Genomic DNA, 25,916 nt, shown 5'->3' with positions numbered 1-25,916 from the left:
TCAACGAGCAGTGAAAGTAATCAATCTAACTAAGATTACTTCTCAAAAACGCCCCAATTACAGCTTCCCAAGTTTCTACATGGCAAATGCTCGATCGGTCAGGGACAAACTGGACGAGTTGACTGCTCAGCTTTTAACGTTTCACATGGATATTGCAATTATTACGGAGACTTGGCTGCATGACTACATCGATAATAACATCCTTACCATTCCAGGTTACAACATCGCGAGACGTGATCGCCACAACCGAATAGGGGGTGGCGTGTGCGCGTTCGTGTCTTCAGAGATACCTTTCAAGCGTAGATCTGACTTGGAGTCTCCAGAACACGAGTGTTTGTGGCTATGGTTACGCCCTCATCGTCTACCACGCCCACTATCTGGTATTATATGTGGGGTGGTGTATTTTCCTGTGGCCTCTGCGCAAGTGCAGCGAGATCGCACAATGTACATCATAGAAACACTAGACTCCGTAAAGACTTCTTATCCAGACTGTGGTGTAGTGTTATTAGGCGATTTTAACACCCAGGACATCTCGTACATGTTAGCCAATCATAACCTAAAACAAGTAGTTATCAGACCCACTCGGGGCAATAGCATACTAGACCTTATTTTAACGGATTTTAGTGAATACTATAGCGAACCAATTGTCAGCGCACAATTAGGATCTTCGGACCATAGCTCTGTTCACTGGAATCCGCTTTCAATGAACCAACTAAACCCGCTGTGCGTTGAAAAGAAAAGGATCCCGATGCGTCGCTTTCCTCAGTCGGCAATAAGCGCTTTTGGGAGGTGGGCGTGTTCACACCGTTGGTTCAGTGATTTAGAAGTAGACGGTGACTCACCATCAGTTGACTCTCTCACTGACTCATTTACTAAGGATCTTTCATCAGCCAGTGATATCTACTTTCCGTCCAAATACGTGAAGATTCATCCAATGGACAAGCCTTGGATGTCACCTGAGATTAAGGCTCTCATATTAGAGCGCCAACGCGCCTATCTAAATGGCCCGGAGGAGAAATGGCGTCGCCTTAGAAATAAGGTCAGAGAGGTTATCACCCGCCGGAAATGCGAGTTCTATAAAAACAAAGTTAATAACCTCAAGAGCACTGACCCGAGGAAATGGTGGAGTATGGTGAATAAGCTTGCAGGGAAGGCTAGCAGCCCTAACGAACTCAGTTATACTGACGAGGAAGGCAGAATTATCTCTGGCGCGACTCTCGCAACACGCCTTAATGAGTTTTTTGTATCTGTAATATCTGACATTAAGCCACTTGATACAAGTGCACTGCCCTGCTACTTACCATCCCCTCAACCGCCCGTAATCGAGACACAAAGGGTCTACAAAAAGCTACTTGCCATCAGCGCCTTTAAGGCCCTTGGGCCTGATGGGATTCCGACTCGTATCTGGAAAGAATATGCTGCTGAGCTCGCTGAGCCGATCACGCGAATATTCAACACCTCTATTGCATCAGGCTCCTTCCCTACTGCATGGAAAGACTCTAATGTCACACCGGTACCCAAGGTTACGCCCATAACCGGTAGGGAAGATTTAAGACCTATCTCCCTAACTGCAATCGTCTCTAAAGTCCTGGAGGATTTCGTAGTTGAATGGCTAATTGAGGATGTTGTGCACCTCATCGATTTCAGCCAATTCGGCTGCCTCAAAGGAACTTCAACCATCTATTGCCTGTTGGATATGATGCACAACTGGTTGTCCTCTATTGACAAACCAGGTATCTTCTTAAGGGTCTGCTTCCTGGATTTTAGTAAGGCTTTTGACCATATTGACCACACTATCTTAGTCAATAAACTCATCCACCTTGGGGTCCGTGGTTTTATTATCCGTTGGATTTGCAGTTTTCTTTATGGCCGTCGCCAAGCTGTTAAGATTAAGAACATTGTATCCCCTTGGTTGCCCGTGCACGCTGGTGTCCCGCAGGGCACTAAGCTTGGCCCCATCCTGTTCCTCCTGATGATTAACGATCTCGCGATTGAAACTCCATTACTATCGAGCCACTGGAAATATGTAGATGACCTAACAATATCCGAGGTCATCCCATCAGGCGGTACATCGTCCCTTCAGAAAGATCTTGACGCCATTGCACAGTGGTCGTCGCGAAATAATATGAACCTCAACCCAAAGAAGTGCAAGGAACTTGTGATTTGTTCGCTTAGAACACGGTCAGATCTTGGCCCTTTGTGCGTCAATGGACGTCCCTTAGAACGGGTCTCCTCACACAAGGTCCTTGGAGTCACTATCAGCGACACTCTTGGGTGGAATGAGCACGTGCGTGAGATTGTCTCCAAAGCCTCAAAACGTCTTTACATCTTAAGAGTGCTCAAGCGGTCCGGAATTCCACCCGAAGACCTTATTAACATATTTTATGCCTTGGTACGATCGGTCCTCGAATACGCCTGCGTCACTTGGTCTACTAGCCTACCAATTTACCTCAAGGACATGATCGAAAGAGTTCAGAAAAGAGCTCTGCGTATATTATTTCCGGCGCTGAGCTACAAAGACGCCATTGTGGCTGCAAACTCCACTCGCTTAAATGTGAGAAGAGACGAACTCTGCAAGAAAGTTTGGGACGGTATCTGTGTGCCTGGGTCACGGCTGTACCACCTTATTCCACCAAAGCGCGCCGATTGCCACGTTTATGAGTTGCGCAACAAAAACCATGTATCACTCTTTAAATGCCGGACCGAAAGATTTAAAAAATCTTTCTTTCCAACAATGGCGTCTAACGCCCAGTTCTTGTAGTCAAGCAAACCTAAGCGTTTTTCATTGGTATATAACTACTGACTCTTGTAATTCCCAGTCCCCTTAGACTCTTAATTTTAAAGTCAAATGTAAGATTTTCGTATTTTTTAAATATTTAAAGTATACTTGTAAATTCACATGTATTTCACCACTGGGGTGCTATTTTTGAATACTTTTAATAAACCCTTCAAAAAAAAAAAAAAAAACGTTAACTTTTAAGAGGCGTGTTCTAAAATTGGCACGGTCACTGTGTTGTATCGTGCAAAGTTGCGATCAAGATCTCAACACGTTCCTTTGTTTCTACCATGCGAAGCAGACAATGGCTGCGAATTTAATGAGGCGAGTAACTAACACGCTGCTAACGTGTTAAAAGCTTGTTCTTTTCTTTTAGCGTGCGAGCGTACCGTGTGCGTGCGTTCATCTTATTCCCCGAATCCCGCGGGGGGTCACATATATTATATCAGTCACTGTGTTCTGCTTACTATACATGTTTGTGTTGTATTACTATGTTCTAACAAGTGAGTCAGAAACAATTCTGAACAAGTAAGTTATTTATTTCAGTTGCCTCATTAAATTGAGTTCATCACTTACAGGCTGTTGAATTTGACAAAGGCAGTGCATGAATAGAGAAAGAAAATAATGACAATTAATTCAGGGAGAGTAAATTTAAAAAAAAAATAAAAATATTGATAACTAGTGAGCAAAAAAATGAATTACTCGATTAATGATGTAAAAGGAAACAAAAATGTTTTACGAAAAATTGTTGTAATTGTAGTAAGTATATAAGTAGGAAAGTTCAAGCGAAGATTGAACCAGTTTTCACAGGCGAAGAGAGCTTGAATCTGGCGTGTTCATTCAAGTGTGACGAAGCAGTATTTATTGAAGTTGGCGGTGTTCGTGTGAATTTATTAAGATTAAGTGCAGTTTAGCGGTGGCCGAGTAAGTAAGAGTTTTACTTCGTGGAAACTACGTTTATTCTCTAGAATAAATCTTCTTGTTGCTGTTCCGACAACCCTGAGTTCATTTTGGTCTCCGAGCTACCCTTCCTCTAAAAGATTACTCGCGTAACAAAATGACTCAGTTCTAATTGGCAAGGAAAGAGTGTCTCCCATGTAAAACGGATGCAAATGTTAATAAAGGTACAAAAAACAATTGATGGATTATAACCACAGTTTTTTTCCCCATGATCGTGGTGTTATGAGATTTTCCTTGCAGCGAAAAATAAAAAGATCTATTGTTCCATTGTTCAAAACAGGTGAAATGCAAAATTGAAAGATTCCTGAGTAGTGCGTGAAATATAATTCTCCATCAATAAAGGTATTGGCCGGGGCATATTATCTCATACCATGGGTTTTTTCCAGACCGAAAGGCAGATTCCTCTTCCCGATCTTCTCTTATGCCGCTAGAAGTGTTTAGTTGGCAAAGAAAGGTTGCGGCTAGAATGTGGTTAACAGCTTTTTTGTTATAATTATGACATGCAAGAGATAACATCTAAATTATGAAATTGTAGGACCACTTACTTCCTGTAGTTTCCAAGGAGTAGTTCATTAAAAACGTAGAAAGAGGAAAGAAAAGGAAAATCACCAGTTAGTACACAGTCGATATCAACGCCTTAGCAACAGAGGAGCATGTTGTTTCAAACGTTTTGGCTTCTACTTTAGAGAAGGGAGAATTTATGTAAGTTTTGTTGCCAGAACTTCTCTTCTTGCTTTAAACCTGGGAAAATATTATTGTCCTGATCGTCGGCCCAGGTAGTTAAAAGCAAGGTCACTATAAACGGAACAGGCCAATATAAACATGTTAAACTTCCCTCATCTTTTGAAACTTAATTTCAACGTTAAATGTATGATATAGGGGAAACGTTAAAAAAACAAATCAAAATAGAATGAAATCAGTCATTTTTAATAGATACTTCGTACTCAAGACTCTGCTTATAAAGACAGATAAAAAGAGATTGTAAAACAAATGTGAATCCCACACGCCTAAATTCTCCAAGCAAGTAGCCCCTACGCTTGGACAAAAGTTCAATTACCTTTGTCCCGAAAAAGTTACAGGAAAGCATGAAGGACAAACAATGAATAAATGATTAACTAAGTGAACACATAGGGGTTTTTCGGATGCGAGTTTACCGTTAACCACACATCAGGGACCATTCACCATCACTCATCTGTGGGGAAAGAGGGATGAGGGGAGAATTCTGGGGGTTTCACATGCTTTTGTCATGGAGAACGTAGGAAGGGTCAGTCGTCAATAACGGAGATGAAAGAAGGGACTGTTGAAATTTGAGTTTTTCATTTATCCCATCTCCACTTACCCCTCCCCCCTCCCTCTCCCCCTTCTTCCCTTCTTTCCTTCGTTCTTTTGGGAACCTGGCTATGCACATTACAGTTCTCTAAAGGAGTCAAAATATTTATTGCATTGATGCAAAACATGTAATTAAAGCTAAAATCTCCCTTGAATAAGTTCAGTTTTAAAATGAACTGGATGTTATGCTTAATGTCAAACTTTAATACTTCGAATTCTGATTTACATATCATGAGCCAACACTATTGGGGTCCCCAAAAGGGTTCTTTAAACGCGCGATCCAGACTTAAGTCCCGTAATCCCGACGGTTTATAACGGCTAATCTTGATCCCGATCATAAATGTTTGTTCTTCGTCCATTTGCTCAACTGTAAAGGGCCTTTTCGGTGGGTGATGATCTTCTCTACCAGCATTGATCTGTTGAAGTCTTTGCTCACCGCAAGGCGTAATTTTATCTTTTTTCACCCAAGCAATACCGTTAATTTTAGAAGTTTTTAAAGTTTTTCACGAATAACGTACGCTAGTCAAAGTGACGATTTCCTTCCGTTTTAACTTCGATCACGGATAAACATATTAGTAAAGACAGGTCAGTATCATGGAAACGAATAACAATGTCAACAAGTGCTGAGTGGTTGACCTGGCTGAATTTCTCTCTAATCGAGGTACGACAGGAGAGTTCAAGCTTTTGCCATCTGACGCACCGCAACACCAAAATGTTTGCGCCCAGTCCTTCATCTTCTGTATGTTCTACGGTGCTATCGGTACAGGTGATAACATTTGAATACCAGTATGGCCGACAGGATCATGGCACGTTCGGGTACAGGATATCAAGACTTTGAATTTGTAAAAATAATACATCCTTTACTGGGTTGTCCTCTTTAAGGCTTCTTTGGCTGTATTTCCAAAGTTTCTTGCGTAAATTAACACCGTGCAAAGTGGATCTTTGTAATAAATGCACAACTAAGTGAGCACGCTCCACCTCTATTGTCATACGACTCACCAGGTTATAAACTTATTTGTGGAAAGAAATGAAACATGATCTCATAAAAACGGCTGCGTGGGAAGCTATGCTTTTCAGGACTTTCACGTAGATCAATCTCTTTATAAATTCTCTTCAACAGATTGCCCAGTTCTCGGTGCGTTTGAGTTATTGTTTCCCGAATCCCGCCCCTAAAAATTGCCGATTCTCATGTGCCGTTCATAGTGATAATTCCGCTCTCGCTCCTGCAAATAAGCCCAATCCCGGATCCCAGAAAACCTATTGAGGACCCTCAACACCTGCAAAGATTTTTGGTATTTGGACACAACCACTATGGGAAAGGGAAAATGAAAATTGTAAATTAAAACTGAATTTGAAATGACACAAAAAAAATATCCACACCCTACCCCCCTCTCTCTTCCCCTTCCCCCACAAGGCAAGTAAAATGATTGGTCTCTAAGGGGAAGAAGTCAATAATATATCCAAAAGATACTTACGCGGAGCTAGTGTTTCCGTGTAAATGTTTTGAAAATTGAGAAAAGAAGAAAAACATTCCCAAATTAATACAACATTGAGTGACCAGGACTTGGTCATTGCAATTGCAGTCAGAAATAAACACACACAAAATAGTATTTAGAAAAAGGGAAAGGAAAACAAAACAAAACAAAACAAAGAACAACTCAAATGGAAAGTGGAGCAAGGCATACTATGTAGTCAGTAGTAACAACAGTAAGAACAAAAATCATTTTCCCTATTTGGTCCACATTAAAGTTGCTATTATGATTTCGTTGATATGTAAAGAAAAAATGGAGAGATTGAAAGAGAGTATCTGTTTGTATCTTGACATGGTAAGTACAGGCTGACTTGAATAAAAGTACTGTTAGCCATTAGCCCAGAGGAAAGGTGATTGCAATATAAGACAGAAGTGTTAGTAAAAACACACTTACGACACTGTTGTTCATCTGAATTATCACCACAGTCATTTCCCCTCCAACAACGAAAAAATTTGCTGAGACACGTTCCATTTCCACAGGTGAACTCATAGTTCTCACACTTTCCTGTATAGATATGCGAGTAACGTCAATAATTATACATTAGAATGACTATGAAAAGTCTGATTGGTCGAGAGCTAACTCAATCAATATACGATAGCGTGCTTATTTGGCATAATAAATGCAATCTCTGCAACGGATATTCCATTCAGGATATTACATACTGCCTAGTTTCCTAGACCTTCGTCCGTTTAGTGTCCTCAAATTTTCTGCAAACTTAGAGAGAAATATCCTCTTTTTGCAGATTATTCGAAAAATGCATGTAATACAGCAATTATTAAATAACTCATTTCCGAATTGTTAAGCGCGTGTAACTGGTACCGAATTTATCAAATCCCAAAGAGGCTTGGTGAACATAGCAGTACCGTCCGGAGAAACTTCGAACTTCTCCGCGATTAAGGTAGACAGACTGAGGAAATATCTTTTCGATCGGGGAATTCAGCTGAGTGATAAGAGGAGAGAGAAGGGCTGAAAGTTTTAAAGTTGTGTAAAAATGTGTAAAAAATCGAAGAGGTCGTGGAATCTTTTGAGTGGAAGTTGGAGAAAAAGCTCCACACAAACGAGGGGCAACCTCCTTATCCCTTTTTTTTTTTGGGTTCTTGATCTCAAAAATTTGTCAAAATACCAGAGTTCACATTTGTATGTTGCGAAAGATGACCACTCAGTGCCACTCTCGCTAAGACTTTTATTTTTTGCCCGTGATAAGGGTTTAGGACACATGTTTCAAAAATAGTTTAGTTGTTCTCCAATTCTCTTTTTTTGCGTCACCACGAGCCAAAAATGATTTTTGGCCAGACCACCTCTGTGAACAGCCATCGAAAGTGTAAATTTCAAAGATTTTGTCCAGCGCGCACCGACTGCAACAATGTAGCTCACGGGATTCTATCTTGCTAAAAGTTACAAGGTGTATTCAGTTAGTTCACAGACAAAATATGGAAACTTCAGCTGAAATATTTTTCATACCAGCGTGATCAGAGGAGACCCTTCTCTTCGACCTTAATTTGCATGAAATTAAGATGAACTAACCCTCTTTCTGCAAATTTGTTTCCGTCATTAATGATGTCACGCTCTTATGGACCACAACGGTTTTGAGCGACAAACTCGACATTTCCCTGCGACCATCAAAATCAACTGGACAAACCCAGCTTGATATATTGCGTGACGTATCGTGCAAACTTTTCTCTTTGTCATACGACCTGTTTCGCAGGTTCTACGAGTTGGAACCAAAATTAGTTAATGTAACGAATTAGAATCGAAAGTTATTCAAATGGACTAAAGAATTTTACATTTTAATGAGAATTTTATCGTTTAAATGTTAACTTGATTCACGGAAAGCAAAGATTGGAGTGGCTTTGGGTATTTCAGCCCTGATTTGGAAAAGATAAAACAGTTAGTGGTATGTTCTAACACCAGAACACCTTAGAGGACACTGGAAATGTAGTAAATGTATTTTTTAGCATCCAGAGCAAAAACAAGAATGTGAGGCAGTGAAAGGAGACTGAGTTTTCAACGCCATTTGTCGTAAAAGCTGCCACCAGCTTGTTATTGAACTCACTAAAATTTACCTGGAAGGCATTGACTTTTTTTGTCGCGAAACTCGTGGATTTTAAAACTTTGAAACGACGTCCAATGAGTCCTGAAACTGGAGTTTGAGTCCATTGGTAAACTATGCCAGCTGGTCTCACGAGCAGATCAAGCTCTAACGAAATTTGACGGTTTTGAAGTATTAAGCGGATGCAAAAATCGAGACAAAAAATGAAATTATATTAAAATGTAATTCAGTCCATTTTAATAACTTTCGATTCTAATTCGTTACACTAACTAATTTTGGTTTCAATCAGTGTAGTACCCGCGAAACAGGCCATATGGCGAGGGGAAAAATTTGCACAATCACGTCACGCAATATATCAAGCTGGGTTTGTCCAGTTGAGTTTGATAGTCGCAGAGAAATGTCGAGTTTGTCGCTCAAAACCGTTGTGGTCCATAACAACATAACACCATTAGTTATGGAAACAAATCTGCGGAAAGGAGGGTTAGTTCATCGGGTTCCGTATACTAAATCTCGGGAGAAACTGCAAGAATTATTTCAGAGTGTATGCGTGTTGTTTTGTAAATATAAACACTGCAACCTATTTTAACTTGTTTTTGTGTCCTTTTAAGCAACGCGATATGTCTGTTATGACCAGAGTGCCAAATTTTATTCTTTAATTTTGATCTTCTCCACACTGTGCATAGTTCATGACCTGATATTTCGACGTAAATTATTGAGAAGGCGCCTTCCGATCACCTTTGTCTACTTTGTAAGTCACGCAAGCGCGCAAGCGTTACGACCGATCACGTTTACGCAACGTCCTAGGACAACTCGGCATCTAATCTCCATTCAGTTGCTGTGAAAACCTAAAATCCTCAACGTAGAAGATAAACGAACGAAGTTTGAACTGTCAAAAGGAGATCTTGGTCAATTCCAAGAATCATGCAAATGATCTTTGAGACGAGCGCAATTGAGCAAACACATGGATTTGCGTTGTTTTTAAGAAGTTGGTGGATGGAAGCTAGAGATATACCCGTGGATTTGAGGCAATCCGTGACCTCATTGGTGTATAAACTATGCACTGATATGCTTTTCCGGCCCGATTAACGCCTGGATTTTGAGAATTCTTTCGTACAAAGTAGTGAATTTTTTGATATGCAAATTAAGGTCGAAGAGAAGGGTCTCCTCTGATCACGCTGGTATGAAAAATATTTCAGCTGAAGTTTCCATATTTTGTCTGTGAACTAACTGAATACACCTTGTAACTTGTAGCAAGATAGAATTCCGTGAGCTACATTGTTGCAGTCGCTGTGCGCTGGACAAAATCTTTGAAATTTACACTTTCGATCGCTGTTCACAGAGGTGGTCTGGCCAAAAATCATTTTTGGCTCGTGGCGACGCAAAAAAAGAGAATTGGAGAGCAACTAAACTACTTTTGAAACATGTGTCCTGAACTCCTAGCGGGAGCGGCACTTAAAACATGTAAACGTCTATTCGGATGCAAGTTTTTCCATAATGGACACGTAGAAGATTTACAGTGCTGTCCATTGGTAAACAAAGCGTATTCCTTATTTCAGTATGAAGCTAAGCCAACTGCGCCGACAAAAAACAGAAGATGGAATGTCAACTTATAGTGACTTTTTATTTTGAAATCGAGCGCCGAAGTGCACGCAGCCTTTTGTCCGTGTAAGGGAAGCAACAATGGCTCTGGCAAACATATCACCAATGCACGTTTTGACATACAGCCGTTCTACAGTATCAAATAACCTTACAAACACATGTCTCTCTGAGAAATGTCTCTGGAAACGTACAAATAGAAGAAGTGACTGACTATGCCATTAAAGTGGAAGATCTCAGTTTTGCCGAAGATTTTGGTTGTGATGATGAGCTAGTGGAATATTTTACTAACTTTTTTAACCTGGTCCAAACTCAAAGTGACACAAAACTAAACATCAAGGAGGCAGTCAGTTTTGGATTGATCAGAAAAAAATGCAGATATCTGCAGCATCATATTTCTACAAAGTCTACGATTTGAAAGAAACATCAGACAAGACTAGTTCCATCAAAGCTTCAGTTAATTGTTACCCTACGGAAAATATTTCAGAACCATTGGAATGGGGTCATGAGAAGGAGATTTCAACTGCAAAATTATACTTCAAAATTATACTTGTACTGTGCTCTTTTTACTCACTCAAGGTGGCTCTCCATACTTAGAGTGAGGATAGCTCTTTGATCAACATCTCATTACAATATATTACGATCAACTTTCCTGGGTAGAGTGAGAACGATATTTTCTTATTTCCTCTTTAATTTTCCAGAGGAGTAATATGAATGTTACATAAAGAGCACGACTGGGTAATGAAAGAACGAGTAATTTGTGACGAGGAAATATTTCGGCCATGCGCTTCCCCATTTTACCCAAGTCTTAAACTCACAAGAGTCATAACAGATTCCTATTCAAGTCTCAAAAGTTTCTTTCGTCCTAGTATATTTTATTAGATGTTTGATATACCATTACGGAACCTAACTGATTCACGGTTTTTTAAAAACATCCTTCACAAACAATTTTCGTTTGTAGTAGGCTTTTCTTGCAGTTTATGCTGCATTGCTTCATTTCTTGACGTAACTGAGTTAACTCCTCTTAGTCGTTTTGGCGCTGTTGGATATCGTTTAAAGAAACATCGATTTGTGTTCGGATGGAAATTGTCTTCTCCACAATGCGGCCATGATGACTACTTAGCGTTTTGGCATATATGTGACCGCATTATGTTATACAGGATCAGTGGTGCTGCGCTTTACATTTTTATTAAATTTTTTTTATTTGACATAGGACCCTTTCGGTGAAGACGGTTTTTCAGTATCTTTATCTCAACGTTCATTCTTTTTTCAGTTTTTTCGTGGATTTGAAATGTTGCTGGTGTTGCGTAACCATTTAAGACACGTCAACCGTTGAGCGTTTTCGATGAGAATCATTAGCAGAGTACTCGTTATAATTCTTTAAGTTGTGTTCCTCGCCAGTTATTGCCTCCCTTTGCTCTTCTTCGAACTTGCTATTAGCTTTACGGCAGAATTTCAATTAAAAACAGAAAATCGTTTGTCCATAGGAAATCGAAGAAAGACAGGTCTTCCAGGTTACGATTAGTCTACCAATACAAAGCTTCTGAGCAACGAACCATATTGTGGTTAGTCTTATTTTTTTTCTTATTTTTTGTGTTTCAACTTCTAGAAATTCTTAAGAACACATATTTTCGCGCCGCTAAGTGAGCACCTAGCCTCGCTCCCACGCGAGAATGCGATGCAGCCACTTAACGATTCTGAAATGGGTTATTTGGTTTTCGCATGAGATCATAAATCATCGAACCTTGTTTCTGTGTTAATAACTCAGACCTCGATCGGTTTTCGTTTTCATAATCTATTTTATCCTGTTCAAGCTCACCCAATGATTGCGTATTGAAAGACATGCAACATTTAGCCTCCGCTCGTAAGACAAAGGAAATGAACAACCAAAAACTGGAAGTTAAGACATGGTAGTGCACATTACAACGTTCAGTTTGACTCCCCGATTATTAATAACCATTAACCTCTTTTTGTTGCTAAAATAGTCTTGGATATTAGTCCGCGGACATAGTCTGTTCGAGAATAAACAAATTTCTGGAAGCAAAGCTCGAAAAATGTTAGCTTCGAAGAACAACGATTTCCAGGGACAAATAGATTATCATATTTGTTTGGAGAAAAATGAAGGCTACTGAGTTTATTATCCGTTAAATAGTTTTGCTGCGCTTAACAGCATATAGGGGACGCGTACTCAATCGACCTCATCTCTTGGAAAAAAACTGGCAGAATGCAGTCACAACGTCGCGATCCACACCGAGGTGACCACATCGTGAGACAAACAATTATATTTCCCTTTGAAGTGTTATTTACCACGGCTAATAGCCTATTCTGTTTAAAAATGAATGAACTTTAACCTAGGTTTAAGGGCTTAAAATCATTACATTTGTTAGGAAAACGCAAGAAATTTGAAAACGGGCATTAGGGAATTATAGGAGGGTTGATAAGGAAAAAGGAAGGGACACGATACTACGTTCTATAGGGTTTATTCGATCAGCTCTCTTGACAGAAGGCAAAGGAAATAATCATTAAAAAAAATGAAATCTAAGGAAAACTTGATGAATTCAATTTTCTTGTTTTTATCCTCCCTATCAGCAGGAGGAAATCAGCTGAATTTTCTTTTGTTATGCCTCATTCTTTTTCATTATTCCTCTAAAAACCCTTTTTCATACTTCAATCATGTTTAATTGTCCCTGATGACTACATATGAACCACTTAAAGAAACTAAAGACAACTTGGAATGGCGAATCAATTATACGACAATTGCTTAATGTTGTTATTGTATTAGTACATATTGAGACAACACACAAATAGATCACAGTCTGAATTTAAAGTACTTACGGCCAGCTGATTCGTCCAGGTGAAACATGAAAGAAAACGAAACCTTATTGAAATCGTCTACTAGTATTATGACAATACCACTAAGCTCTGTAATTTTTTTTTTTTTCGTATAAATTTACATGTCGTTAATGAAGGAGTAGACAATTTCTTTTCCTTTCCTTTTTTTTCTTTTTTCTTTTTTTCTTTTAAAAAAAGCATTTGTTATTATAACTTATTTTGACATTACTTTAGGAGTGGGATAGGCTAAGCCCACAAAAAACAAACAAAAATGTACAATACTCACTGCATTGTTCGTCTGATCCATCTCTACAGTCCCTGTAGGGGTCGCAGCGTTCAGACGCAAGGATACACTGTTCTTGATTTGCACAAGCAAACTGATCGGCTCTACAAGTTACTAGATGATCAAAAGATCAAAAGAATCGCACGAATCATGAACAATATTTGACACTAACTATATATCTTTACACTATCACTTTGATTGTGAAGGCTGCGTCACATCTCGCGCTCGCGCTGTAAGTATTGAGAATCTTGTGATATGAAAGGGCAGTTCGCAGCTTACTTTTAAAGATTTTTTTTGTTTTGCTTTATATATATATATATATATATATATATATATATATAAATATTATGAGAGGAAAAAACGACGCAACTACATATCCCGACAAGCCTGTTTCGTGAATCGCTTCACTCTTCAGGGGTTTAAAGAGTGAAGCGATTCACGAAACAGGCTTGTCGGGATATGTAGTTGCGTCGTTTTTTCCTCTCATAATATTTATTCCGCTCTGCTTCAACGTATTGAGCACTGTTCCACGCGAAAATCGACTTGCAGACTTCCTATATATATATATATATATATATATATTTTTTTTTTGTGATTGACACTGTGCAGTTACATTTCATTAGAGATCACGTTTGTTAACTTTTTAACTTCGACGGAGTGGCGTTCGGTCATTTTTTTTTCTGTTTACCCATTTAATTTTATTAAATTGTCATCAAATAAACTTCTTATTGAGATATAGTTTTCCATGGTTTTCTTTCTTTTCTCTCGAAGGCTCCCACGAAGGTTTAGAGTGGACTTTGCCGGATATATTTTCTTAATGACCCCATACTCCTGAGTTTGCTTTATTGCAAAATGGTTTTCCCTAAATGTACTGACCTACATGTATTTTTCATGACATTCTAAAATAAAGCTATCCTCTGTAGTATGCTGTTATGCTTTCGTTCTGTCAATTTGCCGATAACATTAGTGAAACTTTTATGTTTAATGATGCCTTAGCCAACCAGAACATCACCGTTAGACTGTGCTTTTTTGAAAAACTTCCTTGGAAATGATTAAAGTAGTAATTTAACATACAAAACAACGGGGTAACGTACTCGCAGATGTGCATGGAACAGCCACCAGTGTGAGCAATAGAACAGCTCGAGGATTCATGACAATCTTCATGGAAACAAAAAGTAATAAAAAAATTAATTAAAAAAAAGGGATTGTAGGGCGTCAAATCGTTCCTTGTTTAGGAAAGGAATAAATTAAGTAATTCTCCGACTGTTGGGTTACCAAATCAATCATCCCCACCGATAACAGAAAAGAACAACTGGTAATAAAAATAATTGAAATTATAGAATTCTTAGAGTAATTTCAATTTTTTTAAAAGATATTATTTCCTTGAGAAATCAAATTTCCAACGAATAGTTACCAAGAAAACACGTATTCAAATTTAGATGAATGTGGCCGACAGAAAGCTCCAATTTTCAGCTTGAAACTGTTCACATTAGCATATTTATTTGAAGGAAATGAATGTTGTTCCGTTTTCAAAATCCATCTTGTTATAAGCTGAACGGACCAAAAGTGTGTAGAATTGACAAGGACTCAAACAAAGCTTATAGCTGAAAACGAATTTAAACACATTTGCGGCAGTTTCTAAGGATCATGGTAATACCATCTCCGACAAGTTCCCTTGTAATTATCTTAAAGTAACTAAAGATTGCAAAGGTGCAATGTTTGATCAACACTCTTTGGAATTTTTCAAGTACCATATTCTCTTGCATAAGAGCTCTCCCCCGAATAAGCCCCCACCCTTTAGGCCAAAATGTCAAATAAGACCCATACCCTCAAATATGTGCCCCTCCCACTCCCCTCCTCACTTTCTTAATTAATAGGGATACAAAAAAAAAGGCTTTTTCTATTGCCAATTTATTTATTTTTAACCCTCATTTAAAGCGGAAACAGTAAGAATAATAGTGTCTTTTACACTCCAGTTATCCTTATATCCGTGTTCTTCCAGAGTTCCTCTATTTGCATTATCAATGCGCTTGAATTTTTTTTCTATTGCTCTGCTCTTAGTAAATGGTCTTAACTTCCCAGGCACAACCAGACCATTCTCGAGGATCAGTAACTTCTACGATTATAAAGTTATTGGTATGCGTTTAGATAAAACAGTTGATGAGGAATTATAGCTCAATCAAAAATGTGACCAACAGGCTTTAAACTGCTTCAATTTGTAAGTTCCAGTTACATTATCATCTGTCATCTTTTTTTAAGCAAATAAGTCTTTCCCCTTGAAAGATGTTGATATCGACATAACGTCTTCGTGGATTATGTGGCATACTTCTTGTTGTATTTCTATTTAAGACTTAGCCATATAAAGTTACAATAACGTTGAAAAAAAAACTGCATAAGCGCTCCTCTCGATTAAGCGCCTTTCTTCAAATAAGCACTTCCCCCCCTTCCCCCCCCCCCCCCCGTACACAGAAAATGGGGATTCTGACGTATTTGAAAAAAACCTTGATTTTAATAATCGTTTGTCTCACGTTGTAATCGCTTGAGGTGTAGATCGCGACGTTTCGGCTGCTTCCTGCTGGTCTTCATCAGGCGATGGGGTCGACTGCTCACGCGTTACCATTTGTATCACGGCGATCGAAACGTCGCCATCTACATCTCAAGTGACTACATCGAGAGACAAACTATTAAACAGTTTATTATTACTTGCCACCACGATGAGCAATAACCTCTTTTACCGGATATTGACCTGAAGTATGGGCGCACAGCCCGATTTCGGCAGTTATTGCAAACCTCTACATGAAGGTATTTGAAGAACAAGCAATAGAATCCACAACACAGAAACCCAAGATCTGGAAGCACTACGTTGATGAAACCATCACCATCCTAGATCGCAGTTATGTCGGCTGTCTCTTACAGCATCTCAACAGCCAGCAACCTACCATCCGATTCACCATGGAAACTGAGAAAGACAACAACATCGTCTTTCTCGACTCGTCAGTTACGAGGGAACCATACAGACGCCTGACACCTGCGCCTACGTCTATACCTGCGCCTGCGCCTACGTCTATACCTGCGCCTGCGCCTACGTGTTTCTAACGGTTTTCCCTCTTCCTTTGTAGAGAAGGTCACGAAAACAAGAAACTCCTTCCCGAGCCGAGGGCCTGTGACGTAGTTCAAGTCCACAGCGTTTTTGCCCTATGTAAAAGGTGCATCAGAGCTTCGTCGCCGTTGCCTACAACAACAAGGCATCCGCGCAGTCTTCAAGTCCGAGACGACCATTACATTTAGTACGACCAAAGGACATTGTCAATCCAGCCAGATAGGACAGTGTGGTTTACATGATTCCCTGCATTGGTGGAATGGGAAGACTTATGCGAGAGAGGAGAAAAGAACACGAGAGAGATATACGTTTAGCCTGCATCCAGACCTCCGCCGGGACTTGACTTGACTCCGCCTTGACTTGAGGTCAGACCTCATCATCATCATCATCACCGTCACTGTGCCTCAAAAGAGGATCAGTATCTCCAAACTCATCTATTTTAAAGTAAAATATCTTTTATTTTAAAATGAAAGTCAGTGAAAAAAACCAACCCAAATTTTGAAATAAAAAAGACGTCAAACACCCTCAAGGCTGACCGTGCAATTCACAGAGTAACATTGAACCCTAATAGGGCATCTTCAGCTGAATTCCTTAGAGTCCCAGTTCCAAAGCATAATAAAAGAGATGCCCTTGTTCCAGGACCTTTTCAACCTATCTTTGACTCTGCAGTTTGTGGTCACGCAAACGGTTATATCGTGAACAATGTTTCAAGAGCTCTTGTTGGCAGCTTGACTGTTAAATTCGCAGAAATGATCGCACAGGACAATGATGTTTATGATCTATACAAGTTCTATGAGGACCTCTCCTTGACGGAAAATGAGAGGGCGAGCATGTTCAGAGAAGTTATTCAGTCTCTTGATCTTTGAAAGATCAGATGCAATGCTGAAGATAAGAAGAAATCAGGAGCTGACAATGAGAATAAGCTCAATCGTTTATCAGAACAAATATAGGATTCATCATGAGATTCTGAAGGATCATGGAGTCTTCCCAAGAGCTCTTTCTGATGAGCTTCTTTTCGAGTTGAGACTTGCACCTGCCAGCAATGCTGTAATAGGATCTGACAAGACGCAGCTTGCCTATGAACTGAATAAAATTAGGTTGAGTATGAAGTCATTCGCAGTCAAGAACTCGCTGATGAGGCCTCGTCTAACCACAAAAATCGGAAAGAGATTCATGTGTGAGCATGTCGCTCAAGACAATCTTAGTAGATAAGGGATTAGACACAATCATCAATTAGGGCATCAATGTTCCAAGGAAGTCAATGAAGGGACTGCGATGCCGCTGGTGAGAGAGGCAGTGAGAGGGGATTCAATCCTGACATCACTGAAGTGAAGGTGATTGTCGATTGAATCCCAAATAAGGTTAACAGCCAAGGAATGGAGGGAATATGTGGGAAGAGGTCTTCAGAAGATTTGGTAAGGAAAACAGCGCGATAAATGCAACAGACTTTTACGCTGGAACCCTAACTCGACACCCCGATGGCGTGACATGAGGATCATTCGAGATTATAATATTTGCATCCTCCTCAGTTTCCTTGAAATCGAGGTTGTCTCCAAAATGTGCAAGAAGTGTTTTTTTAAATCAAAGTTGATTGACTTGAAATCAAGGTTCAATTTCATGAGTTGCCTTAAAGATCAAGGTTGTTTTCAAAGTCCGTGTGAATCCCTCTTTTCTAACTACCCTCTCCCCCCCCCTCCCATTTTAGTCGAGATTTTATGTAGGCAGAACCCGCATGTAAGCACCAAGGAGGCTATTAAATTTTTTTGGGTGTGTCTAAGATATATTCTCGGACCACACCTAATAACACGAAATAGGTACTGAATCAGAACTTTGTCCTCTCCCACTCCCATATCTTCGAAACCACTTTGCTCCATAACCCAATGCTATGTGATTGAATTTTCTTGGAACAAATTTAGAGGAAAAAGAACCAAAAAACACATTTCAAACATCCGAAAAATTTTTGGAAACTTTATCAATTTAATGTGTGATCTGCGTAGTACGAATTTCTCTCTCTCTTTCATTTTCTAGTACGCTGGGTTATTAATTTGTCACTAATTTATGACCACCTATGGTGATATTGTAGCGCTTCTGATAAACTTGTAAGTGGCGATGAAAAAGGAGCACCTCACCTTTCTTGCACCTTGGCAGTGACTCAAAACGCTGGCACAATCTGCAAGAATAAAAACATTGTCAACGATGAAATCGGAGCGTTTTTCAAACGGAACTGGAACACTTAAGAATAGGAATTCAATTAGTCATGCTTTGATTGGTTGTGTTATTTGTTCGTCAAAGCCATCTATAGTAAATTCTAATTAGACAAGTTCCACTGGAATTTTATAACCAATTTATTCGGTGTAAAAATAAAAACTCATCATAAAGAAAATAACAGAGACATTTATAACGAAACTTGATAAAGCACCGTTGAACATCAATGTAAAAGTTCGACGCGTTTCAAATGAGCATTTACCTCTGGCGCTACATACTTCTTAAAAGAAATCCTCAGTTACTGTTCTGTTGAGGTAGAAAAGACAATGGTGATCATGAGAATTTATATAATTATAATGATGAGGATATTGGTAATAATGAAAAAAATATCATTTATGAGGATGATACAAATAGTAATGATTTATAGACATATAAATAATCATGTAGCTTTAATTTTTTCCTAGCTCGACGAGCAATCTTCAAATAAGCATGTTATTCTTTCTGTTCATCACAATTTAAACTTGTGACATCATTATTATTTTAAAAAAAGCCAATCAAGTAATACATCTTTAGTGCGTGCAACCATCTGGTAACAAATACCATGATTAGCTCACTAACGTCACTGGACTGTTTTTTCAGCAGTTATCAGCAATTGAGAAGCGTTCATTTATTTCTAGCGACCAACAACACATAAAATTAAAAAACCTTCCCAAACAAAGTGGAGATTCGCCAGATATAAAACTTCGTTCTGTGATGACACAAACGATAAAAAGGATGAAGATGACGAATATTTTGTATAAGAATGTATTTCAGAACCAATAACTATATTCTTTGAATGTTTATGACTTCGCTTCGAAGTGAGCCAATAAGAGGACAGCAAAATCGTCCCACGGCAACCATCTGGTGTAGAATTTAGTGTTAACTAAAAGTAGTTTAGTTAAAAGTAGCTTTTCCCTTCGAAACAGTTTAAACTTATTGTAAATAAATTTCAGTTCACTGCCAAAGCTATTGCTTAGAATGAAAAGTAGTTTATTTAAACAGTTTTTTCCCTTCGAAACAGTTTTAAACTAATGGTAAATAAATTTCAGTTCACTGCCAAAGCTATTGCCTAGAATGAAAAGTAGTTTATTTAAACAATTTTTCCTTTTGAATAGTTTTGAGTTAATTGTAAATTAATTTCAACTCACTGCCAAAGCTAATGGACAACTTATTTTTTATTTTAATCATTACCTTTCAGTGACACCGCTAAGATCTCCTTTATTTTTAATGCGCAAAATAAAACTACCGATAAATTTATTTGCCGTAATCGTGCCAAAAAAATATTTCTTTAAGCATTATCATTATTTCAAATAAGCCAATCAAGTAAGAGATTGTTAACGCTTGCAACCATCTGGTGACGAGTAGCATAATTATTTTACTAGCGTCATTAGACTGTTGAAACCGATGGCTGTCAAAATTGGTCCTTTTGGAAACTCTGGAGATTCTAGTATCACGACCAGTTTAATATTTCGTTTATCTTTTTTCTCTCGAGTTTTGCTACTTGCAGAAGAAAACAAATAATATGGTAATAATGCCTTTTTCAACTTTTCCTTCTGTTGAAAAATTGATCATTTCGAAACGAAGTGGTTATTTGCTGGATATAAAACCTCGTTACGTGGTAACACAAACAATAAAAAAGAAGAGGACATGGAATTTGCATAAGAATGCATTTTAGAATACAATGACTATTTTCTGTAAATTTTGACGACTTCACTTTGAAGCGAGCCAATAAGAGAACATCAAAATTGTCCCATTGCAACCATCTGGTGTAGAACTAAGTGAGTGTTAACTAAAAATAGTTTATTCAAACAGTTTTTCCTTTTTAAACAATTCTGAGTTTGTTGTAAATTAATTTCAACTCACTGCCAAAGCTAATGGAAAACTAATTTTGCTTTTATTTGCCACAGTCGTACCAAAAAAAACATGTCTTGGGGCATCATCATTATTTCAAATGAGCCAGTCAAGTAAGAGATCGTTAACGCTTGCAATCATCCGGTCACAAATAACATAATTGTTTTACTAGCGTCCCTGGACTGTTGTAACCAATAGCTGACAAAACTGGTGCTTTAGAAACTCTGGAGATTTAGCAAATTTACGAACGATTCATATTTAGTTTATCTTTTTTCTGTCGAGTTTTTCTTCTGGCATTTTTTGTTTGTTTGTTTGTTTGTTTGTCTTTTTTGCGTACCTGTTTTCATTTCGTGTTTTGTTTTGTTTTTTCGCAGTTATTAGCAATTGAGATGCGTTTAGCTATTTTCAACGACCAACAACGGATAAAATTAAAAACCCTACGATGTAATTGTCCCAAGTGCATCATGGTAAATTCAATCGGCAGAATAAAAAAAAATAGGTGATGATCGTCAACGAAAATTGATTATACACAGCGTATCACCAACAATTTGACAATTGAATTAAACAACTGATAGGCCTAGAATGAAACATGTTTTAATGATCCGAACGATACCAGAAGAAAACAAGTAATATCATAATAATACCTTTCTCAACTTTTTCCTTCTGTTAAAAAAGTTGGTTATTCCCAAAAAGTGGAGAGGCGCTAAATATAAAACCTCGTGACGTGATGACACAAAAAATGAAAAGGATTGATTTTGCATAAGAATGCATTTCAGAATCCAATTACTATATTCTTTAAATGTTTATGACTTCACTTTGAAGCGAGCCAATAAGAGGATATAACAATTGTTCCATTGCAACCATCTGGTGTAGAATTAAGTAAGTGTTGACTAAGAATAGTTTATTTAAACAGTTTTTCCCTGCTAAACAGTTCTGAGTTAATTGTAAATTAATTCCAACTCACTGCCAAAGCTAATGGAAAACTGAATGTTTTGTTTTAATCATTATGTTTTAGTAACACCACTGAATCTTAAGATCTCCTTTGTTTTTAATGCGCAAATTAAAACTACTTTTGAACAAATTTGCCATTTTTTGGACCATTTTAAAGGGGGGGGAGCACAACATTAGTACTGAGGAAGGGGTTGGATGAAGCCTATCAGTACTGAGGGAGGGGTGGGAAAAAGAGTGTTATTACCCAGGGAGGGGCGAGAGAAGGACTATTACTAGGCAGGGAAGGGTGGGAGGTGGTTGTTATCGTAAACACTACTGGTTTAATTGGTTTTTCGACTGAATTTTTGTTTGTCTAAATTTTAGCGCTGGGCCGCGGCGTTTCTTCATTTTTTCGTCATGCGAAAGCGAAACTGTCACGTAAACACTGGACTTTACGTTTTGCCGACGGAAAATATCGGCAAGCAACAGTAGCCATCATAGTTCCACTTCGCAGGTTTCGTAGGTTTTCACGCAAGAAGTGATCGGCAGCGGCCCGGGAAAATTGGAAAACAAACCTAAGGGAGTCGCGAGGAATACCTGGTCGCGATTTTCGGTGCCGGTGATTAACTCCTTTGTTTGCGAAACAGATGAAATCGATATTTGCGCTTTCCCATTTTGCAAGTAAAGCAGTGTTTTTGGTCGATTCGAGAACACGGATTCCTCTACGAAATCGTTCGCTGATGATTTTATTTAGTAAAGCTATAAACTTAAAAATTGCAGTAGCGCTTGTGAATTCTATATGCTGCTAAGTTAAGGGCTAAGGACCAGAAATTCCGTGATCTCGTTTGATAAGATCAATGACAAAAGAAAGATAGATAAATTTAGTAATTACATACTGAATACACAAAGTGAAACGTGAAGCAACTGATGGTGCCCAAGTTGACTCAAAAGGCGCACACATAACTCAACAGTGGAGGTTCGTAAACGCAATATTTTCAATTAAAATTAAAGTCCAGTGTTTACGTGGCACTTTCGCTTTCGCATGACAAAAAAATGAAGAAACGCCGCGGCTAAACGCTAAAATTTAGACAAACAAAATTCAGTCGAAAATACAATTAAAATACTTTGTACGATCGAGTAAAAGCTCCATTAACCAGTAGTGTTTACTATTACAACCACCTTCCGCTCTTCCCTGCGCAGTAATAGTCCTTCTCTCGCCCCACCCTGGGTAATAACACTCTGTCTCCCACCCCTCCCTCAGTACTGATAGACTTCATCCCACCCCTCCCTCAGTACTAATGGTGTGCTCCCCCCTTTAAAATGGTCCTAAAAATTGGTCCAAAAAATAGTCCAGTCCATATTTTACCCTATGCCTTTTTTTTTTCGCACCTGTTTTTATTTTGTGTTTATTTCGTGGTGACAAATGACATAACTATTTTACCGGCGTTTAAAACCTCTGGAGAATTTAGTATTACGAACAGTTTTTTAATTTGGTTTTTCTCTGTTCTGTAGAGTTTTGCTTCTCGCTTTTTTTCGTACCTGTTTTTATTTCGTGTTCTTTTGTTTTCTTTAAAAAGGAAGACTATGACGAGTATTTTGCATAAGGAAGTATTTCAGAATCCAATAACTATTATCTTTATACGTTCATGACCTCACTTCGAAGGGAGCCAATAAGAGCACATCAAAATTGTCCAACCATCTGGTGTAGAATTAAGTGCGTGTTAACAAAAAATAGTTTATTTAAACAGTTTTTCCCTGCTAAACAGTTCTGAGTTAATTGTAAATTAATTTCAACTCCCTGCCAAAGCTAATGAAAAGCGGAATTCTCTGTTTTAATCATTTTGCTTGAGTGACACCGCTGAATCTTAAGATCTCCTTTGTTTTTAATGCGCAAATTAAAACTACTGTTGAATAAATTTGCCATAATCGTGCCGAAAAAAAACATGTCTTTGGACATCGTCATTATTTTAAATGAGCCAATCAAGTTAGAGATCGTTAACGCTTGCAACCATCGGGTAACAAATAACGAAATTATTTTACTAGCGTCACTGGACTGTTGTAAACGAGACGTGTCGAAATTGGTGCTTTTACTAACTTCGGAGATTTTGCATTACGAACAGTTCAATATTTAGTTTATCTTTTTTCTTTCGAGTTTTCCCTCTCGCTCTATTTTTTTCTTACTTGTTTTCATTTCGTGTTTTGTTTTTATTTGTTTTGGTTTTTTTTTCAGGAGTGACGAATGACATGAGTAACGTCATCAAAATTGGTCCTTTCAAAAACTATGGAGATTTGAATATCAGAAGAGTTTAAAATTTTGTTTTTCTCTGTTCTGTGGAGTTTTGCTTCTCATTTTTTTTTTTTTTTTTCGTACCCGTTTTTATTTTGTGTTTATTTCGAGGTGACGAACTACATAACTATTTTACTAGCATCATCGGCCTGTATAACGGATTGCTGTCAAAAATTGGTTTTTTTAAAAGCTCGGGAAAATTAAGTATTACGAATAGTTTAAAACTTGGTTTTTCTGTGTTCTTTAAAGTTTTGCTTCTCGCTTTTTTTTTCGTACCTGTTTTTATTTCGTTTTCTTTTGATTTCGTTTGTTCTTTTTGAAGTTATTAGCAATTTAGAAGCGTTTAGCTATTTTCAGCGATCGATAGCAAATATAATTAAAAACGCCAACAATACGATTGACTAAAGTGCACCATGGTTGACTCAATCGTCAGAATCGAAATAAAATGGGTGAAGATCGTCAACGAAAATTGACAGCGAATCATCAACAATTTAACAATTGGATCAAACAACTAATAGGCCTAGAATGAAACTCGTTTTAGTGATCCGAACAATACCAGAACAAAACAACTAAACATGATAATGTCTTTCTCACCTTTTTCCTTCTGTTGAAAATTTGATTATTTCCAAAGTAAAAGGAGAGTCGCTAGATATGAAACCACGATCCGTGATGACACAAACAATAAAAAGAAAGAATATGACGAGTATTTTGCATAAGGATATATTTCAGAATCCAATAACTATTATCTTTATATGTTTATGACCTCACTTCGAAGGGAGCCAATAAGAGCACATCGAAATTGTCCCATCTGGTGTAGAATTAAGTGCGTGTTAACTAAATATAGTTTATTTAAACAGTTTTTCCCTTCTAAACAGTTCTGAGTTAATTGTAAATTAATTTCAACTCACTGCGAAAGCTTATGAAAAACTGAATGTTTTGTTTTAATGATATGTTTTAGTGACACCGCTGAATCCTAAGATCTCTCTAGTTTTTATGCGCTAATTAAAAGTACTGTCGAATAAATTTACCATAATCGTGCAAAAGAAACATGAGTTTGGGCATCATCATTATCTCAAATCAGCCAATCAAGTAAGAGATCGTTAACGCTTGCAACCATCGGGTAACGAATAACTTAATTATTTTACCAGCGTCACTGGACTGTTGTAAACGAGATGTATCGAAATTGGCACTTTTACTAACTTCGGAGATTTTGCATTACGAACATTTCAATATTTAGTTTATCTTTTTCTGCCGAGTTTTCCCTCTCGCTCTATTTTTTTCGTACCTGTTTTTTTGGACATCATTATTCTTTCAAATGAGTCAATCAAGTAAGAGATCGTTAACGCTTGCAACCATCTGGTGACGAATAACGTAACTATTTTACTAGCGTCATCGGACTGTATGATCGATTGCTGTCAAAATTGGTCTTATTATCTTTATATCTTTATGACCTCACTTCGAAGGGAGCCAATAAGAGGACATCCAGATTGTCCCATTGCAACCATCTGGTGTGGAATTAAGTAAGTGTTGACTAAATATAGTTTATTTTAATGGTTTTTCCCATCTAAACAGTTCTGAGCTGATTTTAAATTAATTTCAATTCACTACCAAAGCTTATGAAAAACTGAATTTTTTGTTTAAATCATTATGTTTTAGTAACACCGCTGAATCCTAAGATCTCCGTTGTTTTTTATGCGCAAATTGAAACTACTGTTGAATAAATTTGCCGTAATCGTGCCAAAAACATGTGGTGTGACATCATCATTATTTCAAATGAGCCAATCAAGTAAGAGATTGTTAACGCTCGCAACCATCGGGTAACGAATAACGTAATTATTTTACTAGCGTCACTGGACTGTTGTAAACGAGATGTGTCGAAATTGGCGCTTTTACTAACTTCGGAGATTTAGCATTACGAAGATTTCAATATTCAGTTTATCTTTTTTCTGCCGAGTTTTCCCTCTCGTTCTATTTTTTTCGTACTTGTTTTCATTTTGTGCTTTGTTTTCATTTGTTTTGGTTTTTTTTCAGAAATGACGAATGACACGACTACCATCATTAGACTGTATAATTGATTTCTGTCAAAATTGGTTCTTTTAAAAACTCTGGAGATTTGAATATTACGAAGAGTTTAAAATTTGATTTT

General features: G+C 38.0%; 1 long non-coding RNA gene across 5 annotated transcripts in view; it reads right to left on the bottom strand.

Annotated features, from left to right (window-relative positions):
• Positions 1 to 4,686: 4,686 nt before the first annotated feature.
• LOC131769221 (uncharacterized) overlaps positions 4,687 to 25,916 on the bottom strand; it is a 30,134-nt gene continuing 8,904 nt past the window's right edge. For 3 of the 5 annotated variants that reach the window (XR_010719153.1, XR_010719156.1, XR_010719157.1), the window contains 5 exons: positions 18,926 to 18,969; positions 18,588 to 18,628; positions 14,453 to 14,516; positions 13,362 to 13,472; positions 10,077 to 13,084 (listed from right to left, as the gene is read on the bottom strand). This is a non-coding gene — a long non-coding RNA (uncharacterized lncRNA). Of the gene's footprint in view, positions 7,102 to 10,076; positions 13,085 to 13,361; positions 13,473 to 14,452; positions 14,517 to 18,587; positions 18,629 to 18,925; positions 18,970 to 24,364; positions 24,471 to 25,916 lie in introns of those variants that run through there. The other 2 variants (XR_010719155.1, XR_010719154.1) reach the window with 2 other exon arrangements.

Source organism: Pocillopora verrucosa, chromosome 11 (assembly GCF_036669915.1).
Source record: "Pocillopora verrucosa isolate sample1 chromosome 11, ASM3666991v2, whole genome shotgun sequence".
Lineage (NCBI taxonomy): Eukaryota > Metazoa > Cnidaria > Anthozoa > Scleractinia > Pocilloporidae > Pocillopora > Pocillopora verrucosa.
This window is presented reverse-complemented; position numbering and strand designations above follow the sequence as displayed.